This window comes from Microtus ochrogaster, chromosome 15 (assembly GCF_000317375.1).
Source record: "Microtus ochrogaster isolate Prairie Vole_2 chromosome 15, MicOch1.0, whole genome shotgun sequence".
Classification (NCBI taxonomy): domain Eukaryota; kingdom Metazoa; phylum Chordata; class Mammalia; order Rodentia; family Cricetidae; genus Microtus; species Microtus ochrogaster.
The window spans coordinates 16070454-16086671 of NC_022017.1; the positions used below are offsets into that span (position 1 = coordinate 16070454).

Sequence of the window (16218 nt, forward strand, 5' to 3'; positions counted from 1 at the left end):
TCCAACAAAACCAAGCAACTACCCCCTTGCACCCCTCTAACCTGACTCTTGTCTTGATGTTCTTGAGGCAGCTGAAGGATTGACTTGAAGCAGCAGGTACACTAGCTAGCCCCCATCCCAACCCTGCTCTCAGCGTCCCTTTTCACTTCAGAGCCCTTAGTGGTCGGGCTGTTCCACCTTTCCATCTGGTGTGAGGAGTGTGTCTGGCGTCTCTCAAGGTCAGCGGGAAAGTGGTTCAGAACTATAAACTTTTACATCCCTGGGGTTGGCCAGAAGTGAGTGGCTGCTATTATAATAAAGCTACTTTGCTGAGGACTTAGCCTGATTGGGGTGCCTCTCCTACTTCTCAGGGAAGTGCTGGCTTCTGAGTCTTGTGTTGGTCTGGTGTGCCTCGGGACCCTTGTGAGTCCTTTGAAGGCCCATGGTGGACTGGGGAAACAGGGGAACATGTTTATCCCTGACTGGGTCAGGCACACAAGTTTAATTTCAGCCTTGGGTGGGCAATGGTACATGGCAGCTAACAACTGTCTGTAACTCCACTTCCAGAGGGTCCAGAAGCCTCTTATGGATTCTGTGGGTACTGATAGGTGGCACACAGACATACATGCAGGCAAACACACATACACATTAAATAAAGTAAGATAGAGAGTAGTGGATGAAGACAAGATACCAGTGTTGACCTTTGGCCTCTGTACACACAGAGACACATACATCACAACATATACAAAAGTCTATTCTGTATGACAGTCTTTTTTATTATGGCTGCATGAAACTGTCACATCAAGGTTATTATAGCTGAAGTCTTCTACACGGAAGGCTGTCAGGAGTAGTGTTCTTATTTTATAGCTGGGCATGTTGAGACTCCCAGGAACCTAAGAATCAAACGATAGCTAGACTATGAGAGAGCTAAGATCCTCTGTTCTCATGGCCTCTCCCACATTCTCATGCCACCATTATAAAGGCAGTGGTGACATGGGTTTTCTGCCCCAGTGACTTTGGGTGCCAGTTGCTTACTGACTTGTTGGTACCAGGTATAAGATCCCACCTCAGGTGAGCATGGGCAGGCCAGGGCTGATGTGGTCGGCAGGTATGTGGGAGTTAGGAAGGAGGAGCTAGCTATTCTTAGCCTGCTTTCTTAAGAGAACCCAGCTTTGCTTCTCTTCTCCAGCACACCTCCTCCTGCTGGCCCCCACAATCACGCTGTTCTCAGCCTGCCTTCTGCCCACAGCCTGCTGCCTGCGATGTTTCCTGTCCTGTCAGGGTGCAGAGGAGGAAGTGCTCAGGAGGAAAGCCTTATTATCCCTGACTGTGGCACACGTGGCATTCCCCTGCACTACCAGTGCTCTGCTGCCCAAGGGAGCTCTCTCCTCCTCCCCTCCCCAGCCCTGGCCACAGTAGTCACTTGTTAGCTGTGTGTCCTGCCTGTAAGCGTTCTGGGGATGCTCCAGGTGGCAGGCTCTGCCTCATTGTGCACTTTGGAAGCCCTGTGTGAAAGTGCCCGAGGCTGCTGTGGGGTGGGCCTCCCTCTTCCCTTGGAAAACCAGTCCTGGGCTTTAATTATCTTTAGGTCAAATAGCAGAACCCCCCCTCCCCAGTCCCACCCACCCTTTTTCTTCTGGCCTTCAGACAGGAATGTGAAGAATGTGGTCCTCTGTTGTGGACCTGAGTAGAGGTCTGGGTGCCTAGGCCGTCTGGTCACTGGAGTGGGACTCAGAGGCTTGCCTTGGCTTTACAGTCTGCTTTGTTGTGCTCTGACTGTCAGGGACGGTCAGGATTGGTCAGTTTGTTTCGAGGCTTACTCTGTATATCCAGTGTGGCCCCTTTGAGACTGCTGGGAGGAGCTGCAGTAGGGAGATGACCCTCTTCCCCTCCCAGCAATCTTAAACCTTAGAGGGATCAAGTTCAGAGGGATTGGCAGGGGAGTCTGGTACAGGAAAGGTCAGGGTCAGGCCTGAGAACCAGTTCTGTTGCTTCAGCTTTAGGGCAAGGAGACCAGAGTCACCTGTACACTTTCTTCCTGATCTGGTGTCTACTGTGATCCTTGCTGATTGCTTCTGAGTCTACAGCTTTATTGCCTCCCAGGAGGCAGGGAGCCAAAGGTTGGACATAGGACTCTGGAGTCCAGAATGAGACTGCAGGATGCAGACACCAATAGCAAGCCATGTACCAGTTGTGTCTTTTGCAAAAGGGTACCAACAGAAGTTACCTGCCAGGGCTGCTGTGTGTAAATTCAGTTTCTCTGGATGGAAGCAGGCAGGATGAAATTAATGGCCATGTGATCTTTTGAGGTGGGCTCTGTAGGGGAGATTCTGTGTGATTAAATAGTTTATTTACACCCCCCACCCCCACCCAGACAGCATCCAGGGGAGCAGCTCAGGAGCATCACTTTTTGCTTTGATCCCAGCATCTTCTGGGGACACTTCCGTGTTTTCTTCTCTGTGTACACGTTTTTGTATACATGCCTATGGGCACGTCTGTGAACATAGATCTATACATACGTCTATGTACGCATAGCTCTGTATCCAGATTTGTGTATGTCTATGAACAAGTCTGTGTGTATTCAGGGTTTTGTGAGTACATGTTTCCACATACATACATACATGTCTGTGAGTGTATATTTGTGCAAACATCTGTATATGCACATGTTTGTATTTGTACATGCCTTGGTATATATGTTTGTATCCAGGTCTTTGGGTATATATCTTTGTGTGTATTTATTTGTTTGTATATATATGTATATATATATACATATATACATATATATGTGTCTCTGTGTGTGCATATTTGTTACACACATGCCTGTGTATGTGTCCAGATCTTTAGTGTCTGTGTGTGAGTGTGCAAGTGTGTATGGTGGTGAGCTTGTGGGAGTTGTCTCCTGTGTGTGTCCTGAATTACCAAACTCAAGGTGCCAGGCTTAGTGACAGGCAATTCCACTCCCCTCATCTCTTTGGCTTGCATCCAGGTCCTTTATGTATCTATGGTTACATGTGTATGGGGGCTGTGGGCACAGGACTTGCTCCAGAACAGGATGCTCTGACCTGAATGTCCCTAGGGCAGGCCCCCTATTCTTCTTATAAACAGCCTTGGCCAACCTTGGTCACTTTGGAGCCTAATTGTGTGGCTCAGGCAAAGGTAAAGTTCTCTGGACAGTCAGGATTCTGGTGAAGGACATGGTTTGGGGTCATTCCTGCCAACCAAGCTTCCTATCCAAGGGCAGCTGGGGTTGGTCTGCCTTTAGACAAGAGTAACTATGTAACTAGCAATTGTTAATTTTCTTATGTGTAAAGCAAATAGTTTGGTCTTCACTCAGTGGTTCCTACTTTGATCTTCGGGAATGCATCTGAACACCTCAGAAGAGGGTGTCAGATTCTCCGGAGCTGGAGTTGAAGCCATTGCTGTATATGAGTACTGGGAACTGAACTTTGGTCCTCTGCAAGAATAAGTAAGCATTCTTAATCCCTGAGCTGTTTCTCCAGTTCCTGCTTGTATTTTTTTTTTTTTTCTTTTTTTCTCCCTTCGAAATAGGGTTTCTCTGTGTAGTCCTGGCATCCTGGCTGTCCTGGAACTAGCCCTGTAGACCATTCTGGTCTCAGATTCATGGAGATGCACCTGCCTCTACCTCCAGAGTACTGGGATTAAACGCTTGTTTGTGTTTTAAGAAAAGGTCTTGGTGTGTCCTTGAACCTAAGACTTATCGTCCCCCAAGATTCAGGGCTGCAGGTATATGCCATACCCCTATCTGCTGCCTTCCTGATTCTTAAAGAATGCCATCAGGGCAAGTCAGGTGCCTCTGAGCTTCCTGATTTAAGAGGGAGGGACCGTGATTTCCATCTTGGCTTTGTCAAGGTTGGCAAGATCAAGCCACAGGAGTATGGTGAGACACATGTCTGGCAAGTGGCAGGTTTTGGTTTGCTGTTGTCTTCTGACTTGCCAGAGGCTGGAGCCCCCTTTGCCTCCATACTTGGAGTTCTGCTTGGCCTAACTGGAGGTGGGACTTATTGATGGGCAAGTAGCTTGACCTGTATTTGAGTCAGTGGGTGTCAGCTGGATGATACCAGTATCTCTAGAAGTGAAGTAGAGTAGATATCAGCGCACACACAGCACACGGCCATCATCTCATGAAGCAGTTTGCGTGTGTGTCCTGTGGTGGAGTTCATTGGATGAGTACTCTGGGGGTTTCTCATAATCCTGAACTTAGGTTTCTTCCTGCGGGTCTGAGCTGATCTGCTTCTGGAGACCAGCCTGTAAACGAGCCCCTTTCAAGGCCAAACGCTGACTAGAAGTCTTGACAGAATTCTGGGAAAGAATTACATTCTTGGAGGGGAATAAATCATGCTGAGTTGGGTTAGGCAGGATGTGACTTCAAGCCCCTAAAGTGTGTTGCTTCTATGACTGACTCATTGTGAGTTCAGCCATGACAGAGCCACACAGATGACTGAAGGAGCCACTGTGGGGGGAGGGGCTGCCTTTCTGGGGCGCCAGCAAACATGGGCGCAGGGACCCTGTTTTCTCTACAGTGGTTCTGAGTTAAACCTTACAGGGACAGGGCAGGACAGTAATGCCAGCCAAACCCGCCACATCCTCCTTACCTTTGCTCTTCTCTAGTCACCGCAGGGTGGCAGATTGCTCAGAGGTCCAGAGTCTGTCCCCGTCCCTTTCAGGATGGCATAGGTGATCAGTTCACCCCAGTAGTTGCTGCGTCAGTTCTGGGGGGAGGGGGACTGTTGGAACTGTCACTTGTGTCTTAGAAACAAAGATTAGTGTATGTCATACAGGAAGGTGGAGGGGATGTGGTGACAGTGATCCCGTGGTCCCAGAGGTTGGTCTGTGCAGTCTGGCCTTTGCTTGTTATGTGGTCACACTGATATCTGGGCCGTGAGGTGTGGTAGATGGTATGACTTTGAGTCTGCAGGGCAGATCTCAGAGCTTGCTAGCCTGCTGGGCTAGGCATTGCCAGCTCTGGGGTCAGTGAGAGACTATCAGAAAATGAGGTGGAGATTGGTAGAGCAAGATCCTGGGCATTGACCTGTGCCATAGATACCTTGCCTCCTTCCCACCCCATCCCTCCCACAGGCAAGAGAGAGAGTGAGAGGCAGAAATTTCATTGAACTCGATTCCTAGACTTTGACCTTTAGGAAAGGAAGGCTAGACCCTTCCTAATTTGGTCAGTTCGGGTTAGGCATTATTTAACACCCCCACCTGTGTTGGCCAGCAAGGGCCTAGTGGTGACCAGAGTCCCAAGGCCTGCAGGATAGAAGAAGGAGGCTGTATGGGGAAGAGGCTCTATAAACCAGCCCCCCTAACCTCCAGATGGTTTTTCTTTGTAGCTTTAGAGCCTATCCTGGAACTTGCTCTGTAGACCAGGCTGGCCTCTAAATCACAGAGATCCACCTGCCTCTGCCTCCTGAGTGCTGGGGTCAAAGGCGTGCGCCCAGCTATAATTCAGGTTTAAAAAATTGTTCTTTTAGGGCCTGGAGATGTAGCTCCGTGGTAATTTGCCTAGTGTGTATATGGCTCTTGGTTAGAATTTTCAGCACCACTCCAAAATAAAGTTAAAAAGATTTAAAAAGAAAGAAAAATTTTATTTAACTGTCACTAAGAGGAAATAATTTTGCTGAATGTCTGCTCTGTTGCAGATAGAATGATCTTCAGAAATCATTTATTTATTTATGGACAGGATCTTGGCTTGGAACTTGCAGTGGAGACCTGGTTAGCTTCAAATTCACAGGTCCACCTGCCTTGCCTCCTGAAGGGCGAAAGTGTTGAAGGCCTGACCTGAGCTGCCACCAGGCCCAGGGCACCCTGTTTCTGATCCTGGATTGCATTGCTCAGCAGTCATGATGTGGACTTGGAGACCAGCGTTCTGCACTTTCCCACTGAGACAGTGGCCTGTAATTAAAATTTTCGAGTACAGTTATTTTTCTGTGTTGGTTTTCAGCAAACCATGCTCACATGCTTGAGGAGAGAAAAAGCCTCTCTCAGCAGAACCAAGGGGAAGGAAGGAACCCCACCGTCTGAAGGGCTCCAAGTTGCCCCCATGCATGCGTGGGCAGTCTAGCTGGGAGAGGCTGTCTGCATGAGGCCACTGCTGCTGTGCACGTGGGAACAGCTCCCAGAGAAAGCAACCTAAGTGTTTTTCTGTCAGCCTAGCAAACCTGAGGGTGAGGGGGGTCCAAGCCGGAGGAGGGAGAGGAGGGACCAACTGCCCCACTCTGCTGGGAGGGCCGGATCTCTTCCTGGAATAACTTGCTTCCCTACAGCTCCTGGACCAGGTGAAGGCTCATTACAGGCAGGTGAGGCTTCTGTGTGACCTCACTGTGCAAATATTGAACCAATTAAAAGCTGACTTATCTGAGCTCCAGCCCCGCCTGCTGCCCGTCTGGCCTTAGCTCCTGGCCAGGCTGCCTAACCTGTTGTTGGAGCCCCTTTCTCCCCCACCCCCTTTCCCCTCTCCTATCCTCCTTTCCTTATCTCCCTTCCTCTCTCCCTTTGTCCTGAGACTTTAGACTTGAGGCTTTAGTGGGAGTTGCCTTTGGAGTGATCACTCAGGGCTGCTAGATCCCAGTGTTTGGGGAGTTCTGGTCTTTCCCCCAGCATTGACTTGGGGGACCCTGTCTGTAAAGAGGACCAGAGGAAACAGTTCTGCACCCGTGAAATAAGCAGAGCAGCAGAGCTGGGGCCGGACTGAGCCTGGCCTAGAAGAGGACGAGGAAGCCCATACCACAGTGTTAGGAAAGGGCTGCTTGCCGGGTGAGGGCCATGCTTGGGCTTGAAAGACTCAGCCAGCAGGAAACAGGGGAGGGGGCATGCAGCTGCTCTGGGTGGGGGTATGATGTGAGGAAGGACCCTTAGGTGCTGGTGCTGATGCTGTGTCTAGCATGATTGGGTGTTGGGTTGGACTTGAGGCCTAGTCGGGCAGTTTGTCCTTTGGGTGGACCGCTGTGCTGCTAGGAGTGGCTCATTGCTTTCTGTCCTGACAGAGATCTGGTTCATTCATCCATTTAGAAATGGCTCTTATGACGAGGCCCTGAGACAGCTATCTTAATGGAGGAGACTCAGTAAGATTATCATGTAGTTCCCGTGACACAGGCTACATCCGGGCTGTTCCTGCCTCTCTGCGAACATCTACATAGAGCCCTGGGGTTGCCCGCTTGTCATCTGGGAGGCTATAACTGTGGGATTCCTAGGAATTGCACAGGGTGGGGGGTGTCAGAAGGTAAAATCTGACAGCTTTTGTCTCCTAGTTTAGTCCTCTACCCGGCCTGCACTGGGAGCTGGATCCCCAGTACCCTACTCTGACTATCCTGGAAGATGGGCTTCCCCCCCTAAGCTTGGAAGTACCCTCTTTGCCAGATCTAGGACTTTGCAGCTGTGATTTCCCGTGTGTGGCCACCCACCCCCTCAATGAAGTATGTAGGGCGAACTCTAAAATACAGAGTGATGGTGTCATCTCCCCCTCCCTCACTGTTCCTAGAATAAAATCCACATTCCTAAATGGCTGATAAGATCCTGCTGGTCCTGGTGACCGCCTCCAGCGCTTTGTGAATTCACCCCCACCTTTAATGCACAGGATGAAAATCTACACAGAAAATTAATTCTCAGGCCTTTTTTAAAAAATGTTTTTCTTTTAATTGACAAAATAGAACTTGTCTGTATTTATTTTTCCATGTACATTTTGAGATATGTGCTCGTGCCCTTTGCTGGGCATAGGCACCATGAAAACGGCCATCGGCCCACACGTCTCAGTTTATGAAAAAGGCAGTAGCTTGGGCAGGCTTTGGGCTCTCAGCCCCTGAGCTGAATTCCTCTGGGTCTTTTCCCTGCTCTGGTTTCCTTATCTGCTGAGCATCAGCTTGGGCCTGGGTTGGAATACTGCTAATACAAACAGGTCCCAGCTTCTCCTGTAAGCAAACAACATTCCTGAGGTGGGGGCAGGGGGAGGAGCCCTCCTGGTACTCAGCAGCTCTGCCTCCACCTCTGCACAACCTGAGGTCTGTGGCTGCCATAGAGAGGCCACTGTGAAGCTGGCTGTGAGGCAGAGTGGCCCCTTGTGGCCCCTCCCTGTAAATAGCTGTTGTTTGTGCCAGGCCCTTTGTCTGCTGTGAGCTTAATGGCATACAAGTGTGAAAGCTGAGGCCTGGGGTTTGGTAACAAACAGGTGGTCAGTGCCAGGCCAGGCTCAGGTCCAGCTCGCCTGGCACAGCCCTTGCACACAGCCCTTGCGCACATCCTGTCAGCGTTTCCCAGATCAGCTTGGAGCAGTCTTTTCCTCCACAGCATCTTCCTGAGTGCCAACTCTAATCTGATGAATTAGGCAGGCTTCCTTCTCTTGCCTCGGAACTCTACAGGGGGCTGTGGTGCACACTTACCCTGAGGACAGGGCAGAACTTGCAGGGAAGATGGGGAGCCACTCTGGGAGCAGGACAGAGGAGAAGGATGAAGTATTAGGAGTCTGTGGAAGCATGAATTGCAGCTTCTTCAATAGGTTGCCCCTCCCCCCTTCTTTCTAAAACCAGCAGTCTGAGATGTTAATAGCTTTCAGGTCACAGGAATTGTGAGCAGAGGACACAATTGTGGAATCCACCCACCCCCATCATACCCATTCTGTGTGTTTGGTGTACTCCGGCCATTTATCTTGGGGTTTGAGCAGATGCCCCTACTCCTTCTGAGTTCCAAGACTGATGGGCAAGGTTGATGGCCACAGCCCTTGCTTGACAGGTGAAGACTTAGCCCTTCAGCCTCTTAGGGCACCCAAAGGCAGCACCAGCTTTGCTTGTCAGTGTCCTTTTGGTATGTTGGTCTGGTAGGTCCTAATTTGCCTTGGTAAGTTGGGGTGCCATAAGGTTCTAGAAATCAGTTCTGCCCTATGCAAAGCTTTTGAGGAGTATCAAATTATCTCCACACCGTTTTTCTTTGTACATTGAAGCCCCAAATATACTTTCCCTTACTGTATGTGTATATGACAGTTCACTAATGACTTAGTTTTCCTAAAGATGAGCTAGGCGGGCCCCTCCCTCCTTGTTTCAATGTGTCTCTGTCCTCTAATCTGACCCCTTTTGTAAAGCTTGGGTGATTTTCAAGCCATTTCTCATTCATTTTTTCACTTACAAAACTGGAGCTGTGTGCCTGCCCTGGGCCATACATTGTGCTAAACATTGGAATTGAGATGATTGAGACCAAATTCCTGTCCTCATTACAGTTTGACCAGTTGGTCACGGTGGTGGAAATTAACCCAGGGTATGGAGGGGAGGGACATCAAACAGGACATCTCTTTCTACCTTAGGAACAAGTGAACTGAGATCTGAGGGCTTCCTGATGCAAAGAAAACAGCTTCTTGGGAGCTTTGGGGTCCTGATCCGATTGGCCATGAGCATAGAGTTGGCATGAAGAGCTGGGGTGGAAAGTGGAGAGGGAAAGGGCAGGGCAGCCTCCTCCCCATCCGGGATGATTTGGCTTATTCTGAAGAAGGTGTGGAGTTACGGAATCTGTTGGAACCTAACCAGTAATGTCTATTAAACAGGAGAATGTGTAAGAAGCGGCGAGGGGAGGAGTTTACACTCTCCAGTGTATAAACTCGGGTACCCAGATCCACAGAGTCTCAGGGCATGGGAGGTGGAGGGTTCAGGCACGGTGCTCCTCCAGGTGGAGGTAGCTCATTGGAAGGTGCTTAGGTGAATTGGAGTGTGGAAGAGAGGCCTGAGTGGGAAGGGAAGTACTCATATGGGAACTGTGAACTGCAGAGAGGAAGCCATGGGCTCCCTGGGACCTGATCCTGATTGTTCACTAAATAGCATTTGATGTGCAATTCTACAGACAGGATGAGCTGGCATTGATGTGGAACAATTCCTACCCACCCTCCCTCCCTCCCTCCCTGATAATACCTGTTTTCTGTTGCTTCCCTGGACTTTTTGATGCCTGTGAACTTTGCTTATGGATCACTGTCTGAGCTCCTGTGTTGGAGTTTTGGAGGGAGCTCTGAGTCCTCTAGGGGGGCACACCATGTCTTTTGTATGCTATTTTAAAATTAGCATATGTAGAATATTACTTGTGGGGATAACACTGTAGGCAACCCTCTAGCTTTGTGCACTAGAGGAGCCATGCTCATCCCCCTGCCACGGACCTTAAAGTCCAGTCAACCGAATCCCTTCAATCATAGCCTTTTATGAAAAGGACAATCCTTTCGTGGTGACAGTACCATCAATACCCATCTTTGCTTGAGTCCTAGAATCATATTAGCTTCAGAACTTTACTTTCTTTGGACACAGGGTCTTCAGACTCCTGAGCACTCTAGGATTATAGGCTCCTGGAGGATAATTTTAAGTAATTTCTTTGTGCAGAGAGCTGTGTTTTGTTTTTATTTTTATTTATTTGTTTGCTTTTTTTTTCTTTTTGTTTTTTTTTTTGAGACAGGGTCCCTTGACTGGCCAGGGTCCCTTGACTGGCCAGGAACTTGCTGTGTAGACCAGGCTGTCCTTGAACTCACAGAAATCTGCTTGCTTCTGTCTCCCAGGTGCTGGGATGAAAGGTGTGTGCTACCATGCCTGGTTTTGTGAAGTTTGGTCTTTCTTTTTTCTTTTTCTTTTTGTGTACTGGGAATTGAACATAGGCCCTCCCACGTTAGGCAAGCACATTCTACCACAGGGTTCTGTGCCAGCCAGACTCCTGTGTCACAGAGGAGATTGGTCAGACACCTCAGCCAGGGAGGATTTTCCTTGTGTTGAGGTGCAGCTTGCCTTCTAACTCTCCCATCTTTGGTGATATCTGTGGGGCGTTTTTGGTATACTGGGGACAGGATGCTAATGACATCAGTTGGCAGAGACCAGGGATGCATTTTGTCCAGGTTAGGCCCACCAAGCGAGATTTGGCCCTAGAACAGCCCTGAGGTAGAAGACCGCTGCCTTAACCAAGCATACGTTTTTATGAATCGCTGCTGTGTTAGCTTTCGCTTCTCTTCCACCCCTCTCCCTTCCTCATCAGTTGCCAGGGTTTTGCCCAGCTTCAAGGACTTCACAGCCTTTTGTGCTTGCCCCTGAATTCCCACTGAGTCCCGCTTTCTCCTGCTCCTCTGGCCTCTTGCTTCACTGAGTCTGTGGTTGGAGCTGGTTGTGGACATGTTTCCCTCCACAGCGAGTGTCCATGGTGTGCGTGCATTTGAGGAACATATGTGGAATTGAACAGCCTGTGCGTAGGGAGAGCAGCATGAAGCGGTATCAGGTGTTGTCGGGGTCCAGGGGCATGTGGCAAGCAGTCCCTCCTGAGTCGTCAAGTGTCTGGTTGCATTTGGGTTTTGGGAACACATGACCAAGATTGAAGAAAACTTTCTGTCTGCTCTATCTGTACTCCTGTGTGCACACGATACTTCAGGGAGCTGTGTGTGCAGCCTCCCCCATGTCCCTCTGCATAGCAAAACCCCTGGGACTTCTGCGTCTTCGTAGTGACTTCTTATGTGTAGATCCTCAAATATGTATTTGGTGATTGAATAAACAAAACTCATGGCTTTGAAGTTACAGCCTTTCCTTTTATAGAGCTCAGTGACCTCTAAACCAGTATCTGTGAAAAGAGGGAGGAGGGACATGCTCCCCTATGTTTTCAGGGGACAGGGAGCCAGCACCTGGGATTAAGCTGGACTGGGGCTTCCAGTGTGTGCCACTCAGCTGTGGTCTATGCCAGTTAGTTACCTGGTAGGAACGCTTTAAAGGAGAAAGAGTGCCTTGGCTGGCAGGTGCAGGGCTGTCCCTGTCTTCTGGACCTGTGGTGAGCAGGGCGTCATCACAGGTGGGAGCATATGGAGGAAAGCTGCTTGCCTCATAGCAGCGAGGAGGTTCAGAGACAGCAAGAATGTCCTGGGACAAGCTATGACCTCTGAGGACGCTTCCACTGGGCTCCACCTCTGAGAATGACTACTACCATCTCCCTATAAAGACAGCAAATTGCCAGGCGGTGGTGGCGCACGCCTTTAATCCCAACACTTGGAGGCAGAGGCAGGCGGATCTCTGTGAGTTTGAGGCCTGGTCTACAAGAGCTAGTTCCAGGATAGGCTCCAAAGTTACAGAGAAACACTGTCTCCCTGTCTCAAAACACCAAAAAAACAAAACAAAATAAAACAAAAAACCCCCATCAAATTATGACTCCACTGAAGAGACCTCATGATCCAGTCACTTCCCCACAGCTCCACCCCTGAGCATTTCTGCACTGGAGCCAAGCCTTTGGCATCTGAGCCTAGTGGGGTAGGGCGTTAGGGTCCAAACCATAAGCAGAATCTGAGTGGGGGCTGCCAAGGTTGGGACTGGAATCAACCTTCTAGGCCATCAGTGACTGCTGAATCCAACTACACTTATCACCTTACTTTAGTTCCGGAAGTTTCCATTTTCTCTCAGAATCCCTATACACACGAGGACAGAGAACCAGGCTCACAGCTTTGAGGAGACACCCTAACGTCTGCCTCACCAAGGGCTTCTCTGTTCTTTCTTTCCCATAGTTCTGTGGCTAGGGCACATTGGCTCAAGGGGAGGCGACAGTGCTTGGAGGGCACACAGGTCCGCGCTAGCCTGGCCTTTGAGGCCTGTGGAGCCTTGTCTCCTTCACCCGTAGATGATGTGATGAGATAGCCCGTATGAGATGACTGCCAGGATGGAGTGGAAATGGAGTGCACATTAGCAAGTCTGCAGAGCAGAGGCTTTATGATGAGTGTAACAACTTAAGGGCTGCCAGCCTGGAATCTGGCCTTGGAGGATGTTAGACTAGTCTGGTTGTCTAGGAATGGAAAAGCTCACAGTGCCTCCACCAGCATAATTTCCATCTTTACTGGGCCAGCAATTCGCTCTCTGAATAAACACACAAACAAGTAAAAAGAGAAGCAGGCAGGGGATGAGGGAGACAACCTAGTGCAGGCTTAGGGAGAGGCTGGGGAGATGGATAGTGAAGGAATTACATTCTGGGTTGAAAGAAGAGGTTTTTGGTCAACCTCTCTGCTTTCAGTTTCATCATTTCCTGAGAGTCCTAATTTAGCTTCTGGTGTGTCCTGCTCGATTATGGCCTAAAAAGGCAGCAGCTTGGGTTTCTGAAGTTGGACGGGCACCCGCAGGAAGCTGCTGGGGAAGAGCGGCCCAACCCGACCCAGTCTCCAGTGGGCCAGAGCTGCTGAGTCCCTTAACTCCTCCAGTGCTGCCTGCCAGCCCCCGAGGAGGAGCCAGGGCAGGCAGTGTTGTCAGGGTCATGTTCTAGTGTGTGTGTGCCTCCCACGTACACATGCACACATGTACACACATGCACACACGCACACACACTCCTGCCCTAACAGCAGCAGCGCTCTAAGAAGATGGTTAGACCAAACATCCCGGGGCCACAGACATGTTTCTACACTCCTCCACTGCAGAAATGTCATGCTGCAGTTCACTGCAAGGAGGCCTACGGGTAATAAGGGAACCTCCTCGAAGTGGTATTGAAAAACTGCTTTGGAGCTAGCCCAGTGCTCACGAGGCCCCGGGTTCAATTCAGTTCTTAGTATGGAAAACAATAACAAAAACGAGAAAGCCAAACCAAATCCAAACCACCCGTCCTCAACGCGGTCACTCCAGCAAAACAACAGGCTTTGGAATACTGTGCAGTCACTAGTGACCCACAAAGAAGTGTCTTGGGTTTGAGTCCCAGCCCTCTTAGCTCCAGCGAGCTAACTCTAAGATTTGTCCCATCACTTGAAGCTTTGGGATAAACACAGAACCCCATAGGGAAATGGATGCAGGCAGTAAGTTAGGTAAATGTGAATGTCTGTGAGAAGTGTTTCTATGAGTCAAAATTAGGGAGGACCAACCAGTAAAATGAGAGAAAATGGCTTTAAAATTTTTTTGTGCGTATCAGTGTTTTGCCTTTGTGTGTGTGTGTGTGTGTGTGTGCGCGCGCGCGCGCGTTCCCACAGAGGTGAGAAGAGGGGATCAGATCCTCTGGATCTGGAGTTACACAGATGGTTGTGAACCACCACGTGCATTCTGGGAACTAAACCTGGATCCTCTGCAAGAGCAACAGGCATGCTTAACTGCTAGGCCATTTCTCCAGCTCTCAGAAAATGGATTTTTTGTTTTGATTTTTTTGAGACAGGGTTTCTCTGTATGGCAGTCCTGGCTGTTCTGGAACTCGCTTTGTAGTCCAGGCTGGCCTCGAACTCACTGAGAATCCGCCTGCCTCTGCCTTCTGAGTCCTGGGATTAAAGGCATGCGCCACCACCCAGCGAAAATAGATATTTTTTTTATTAAAAAATATTTGAAGACTGGGCATATACACTGACCTCCCACCCCCACCCCCACCCCCAGGTCACACTGAACTGTGACACTGCAGCACAAGTCTAGGACTGCCGCCACAGAGGCAAAGGCAGATGTGGGTTAGAACCCCACTGCATGACTGAGCTGGGGATCCCGAGCAGTGACTCACTGTCTCTGTGCCTGTTCTCTCTTCTTGAATTAGAGATAATAAAAGCTGCTTCCAGGGAGCCTGGCAGTGAGGCGGTATGCTTGATATTGGTGGTAGACACTTAACCATCCCACCTCCTGGGATAGAGATCTTGTGCTGGGCAGTGGTGCATACTCTCAGGTGTACGCTCAGGCATCTCCACTGGATGTGTAACCCAGGCTGGCCTCTGCCTCATGCTCCTCCTGCCTTAGCTTGCCTTCAAGTGTGGAGACTGTGAACAGCTAGTGAAACTGCCACCCACTTAGGATTTTGGAGAAGCGCGATGATGGAGATATCACACCTTTTCTGAGTTTGAGTTCAAAGTTGGGAGGCAGCAGCTGACGAAAGCCTGGGTTTTGTGTTCATGGTGGCTGTTAGTCTTGGTCAGGCTACCTTTGATGGGGTAGAGGACAACTGGGGATTACTGTGGCAGACAGGTTTGTCCAGTGGCCTGGTCTCAATTGGCAATGCCTGGACCAAGTGCTGGCACTCTGGTGCTCACTCCACAGAAAAGATGAAGACTGAAGGCACGTTGCAGCTGCCCAATTCTGTCCTGCTTGCTATCAGCTGACACTGGGCCCTGGCCCCTCTCCAGTAGTCCTTGCAAGGTAGCTGACGCCTTGTGCAGGGGCTATGGGGGTGCAAGGACTGCAGAGTTTCCTGGTGCTGGGTTTAGATAAGGAAAGCCACCAGCCGATGGAGCTGTGGAGGCTGCCAGGACTCCTTCCTTGAACTTGCTTCCTTCTTGGGAGGGAGTTTGGGAGTACCAGGTTTCCAGGAAACCAGCCCCTGGTGGAGTGAGCAGGGAACCCCTAAGCCTAGGTCTGGAAACTATTTAACAAGCCAGAGATGGAGGCCTGGGCAGCCAAAGCCTCCAGCCTCTTTCACATCAAAATATCTGTTGGAATCAGGGAACTTGAAAGCTGAGCAACTCTGGGTTTAGATCTGGGAACTCAGTGGCTTTCCAGAGTTGGCTGGCCAGATTTGATCTCACAGAGCAGCGCTTTCTTGTGCCCCTTACTTGTGTTCCAATTTCTGGTTGCTTCCTCTGAGGCTTGGGCCCAGTGCCATACACCAGTTTTTAGATCCTGGTTTTGGTTCAGTCAAAGCAACAGCCCCCAGGGATCCAGCCTGTCTGTAGGCTTCAGTCACCACTTTGCTAAACACAGAAAGGCCAGAGACCAGGACCTGGAGTCCTTGGAGCCTCTCTGCACAAGCCCCTGACTCTCAGAGAACTGTGCTTACAGATGGGTATCATAACATGTGCCCAAGCCATTTGTGGCTCTATGAGGACTATCTTTATTCTGCAAATAAGTTTTGACAATAACAAGTCACACGAGTGCTTGTGTCCTCCTGACCCACCAGGCATGCCTGTTCCCTTTCACTTCATGGTATAGCCCAGGGCCAGCTTCTGTTCTCACTGATGTCACTGTGCAGGTGTAGTGAGTTGCCATCTTGGCTAACTAGATACCTGTATTCTTGAAAGTGTTCAATGCCTTAGCAGTGGACTGTGGCTGAGTCTGTCTTTGTGGAGATGCTTAACTCATCCCTTCCCATGGTAGCGTTGTCTGTGGAATTGCGTGTGTGCTGATCATAGAGTAATGCCCTTACTCACTACTTCCTAGCCAAATCTTGCTGTCTCTCAGATGTGTGGAGTGAGAAAATTTGGGCAATTGCTCAATCTGATGATGTAGAGCTTCCCTGCATGAGCGTTTGCAGGGAGAAGGCTTCTGTGGCTGACGTTCTGTGCAGGGAGAAGGCTTCTGTGGCTGA

The 16218-nt window shown here is 49.8% G+C and overlaps 1 protein-coding gene across 2 annotated transcripts in view; it reads left to right on the top strand.

The window, feature by feature from the left end:
* The window catches only part of Myh9 (myosin heavy chain 9), an 83967-nt gene that overhangs the window by 11984 nt on the left and 55765 nt on the right, over positions 1-16218 (top strand). The window lies entirely within an intron of this gene.